Raw genomic sequence first — 2,101 nt, forward strand, 5'->3', positions numbered from 1 at the left:
ATGCGATTGCAAATATTCTTTTTAAGCCGGATGCCAGGAGGCTGATCCGTGGTCTTGAAGTTTGATGCCCGCACCCTCCCTTTCTCATCAAGCCCATCCTCCCCACATGGCTCCTTGGCCCCAAAGGTGCGCCAGGTGCGACATTCCCAAATCCAACTAGGCAGGCCAGGGGCCTTTGCATCGTTCTTCCGACTCGCCACAGGAGGAATCACACATACCTGAAAGATCCGAGGAATCTGAACCTCTTGCACTTACGCCCATGCTTCCTTGATCTGCAAGACCTCTTCTTCCTGCGACATGTTCTGCGCGAATCAGGGCTGGAGGAGCTGTCTGATGAACTCGAAACAGGTGACCTTTTTTTAAAAATAATCAGTTTTTATTAATTTTCATTATTACACATACACATATTACACATATACTCATTATACATTTATCCATCCACCTAAACCTTAAGCTCTGCCGAGCTTCGGACTTCCCTCCGTCTCTTCGGTAAGTATCATATAGTTATAACATTGCGTATTCTAATTAATACTATTTAGTCTTATGTTGTTAGAATTACTCCAACCCTGCCAGTGTCTTTAAAGTTTTACAGTTTTCTCTTACATATACCAAATATTTACTCCAATTTTCAGCAAACTTCTTTTCATCTTGGTCCCATATTTTTCCCGACAATCTAGCCAATTCTGCGTAATTCATCATTTTAATCTGCCATTCCATGATTGTAGGTATAGTATCAGTTTTCCAGTTCTGGGCCAACATAGTTCTAGCTGCTGTCGTGGCGTACAGGAAAAGATTTTTATCCTTCTTTTTGATTTCCTTCCGTGTCAATCCCAATAAAAAGGCTTTTTAGAAAAGTGTACTTAAAGATTTTTTAAAGCTCATTATATATTATATATTAAACAAAACAGGTGACCTATGCCTATGCCTACCCTTGTGAAAGCGTCGACGAGGGGATTTAGACTTATCTAAGCGCTCCTCAGCCTTAGTCAGGCGACGCTGCAGGCTGCGGTTCTGACGCAGTAATTCCTGCACATCGTCCTCATTGGACTGGGAAGAATCGCTCTCCGCAGTGCGCTCCTCTGTGTATGCCCGCTTTTTCTTCTTAGGAAGGGCCCTGTAGGGCCTGGCATCAGAGGTGGAGGGGCCATCATCCCTCACTTTTTTCTTAGAGATTATTAACTTCATAGGTGGGACCTTCCGGCCGGAAGACAAGGCCCCTTTTTTAATTCTGTTGGCTGCCTTTACGGCGTTGCTAGGGGTACCCCTCGATGCGGCTCTTGGGGTGCCCACCAGTACGGCACCAAGTGAGTGCGAGGGGGAGCCTTCCCTTTGATCAGCAGCCGCGGCTAGAGACATAATGCACCTTGAAGCAAGTCAACCACTACTAGGACCTACAAATACCTAAGTATGATGGCAGTTTATTGTATTTGTTTGTTTATTTTTGTTTGTTTGTATTATAATTATTAGATTTATTTATATTTTGCAGTCGGAATGTTTTGGTGAAAGACAGAACCAGCCAACCTAACTGCGCACAGACGCTAAGACTGCAAAAGATAGAAACAGTTAGCACACATCCTGGAAGGAAGAACAGCAAAAGAGGCTTGAGCCAAGGAGTCAGCCTCTTTTCTTTTGGCCTTAGGCCCACCCCCGGCTGGCCGTCCATTGTCCTCCCTGGCCGAGGGTGGGTCAAAGGCCAGCTCAAGCAGGTGGGTGGCACCCACCCAGGTGAGCCCCACTCGGTTCTGCAAACCCCGCCCACCTGTGGGGAAGGGAGGGCAAATATTAGTGAACTGTTTGCTGGGATAAGATAGGAACTTTGAAAAGTCATTGTCACTCCGTTCTCGGGGTTCAATTCCTCTTTGAACCTGCTGCGCAATAAACTTTGGTCTACGCTATTTGCTCCAGTTGGTGGCTGGTCTCCTTCTTTGTTCCGCAGGGACCCACGGGCTCTGAGCAGCCTCCCACCTGGATTTTTCTGTAACAACAGAAACTAGACTAACCAACTTGAGAGAAGAAAGGTGGGTTTTGCTCCCACTGCAATGTTGTAATCTAAATAAGCACATCTTCCTACAAGTGGATAGTAGCCACCTATCTGGGGGGA

The 2,101-nt window shown here is 46.1% G+C and overlaps 1 long non-coding RNA gene across 1 annotated transcript; it reads left to right on the top strand.

Annotated features, from left to right (window-relative positions):
• Window positions 1-247: 247 nt before the first annotated feature.
• Window positions 248-1,222, top strand: LOC310753685. The gene is made up of 2 exons (XR_014543444.1): window positions 248-348; window positions 909-1,222. It is a non-coding gene; the product is annotated as an uncharacterized lncRNA (long non-coding RNA).
• The last annotated feature ends 879 nt before the right edge of the window (window positions 1,223-2,101 follow it).

Source organism: Podarcis filfolensis (genome assembly GCF_964270895.1).
Source record: "Podarcis filfolensis genome assembly, chromosome: W".
Lineage (NCBI taxonomy): Eukaryota > Metazoa > Chordata > Lepidosauria > Squamata > Lacertidae > Podarcis > Podarcis filfolensis.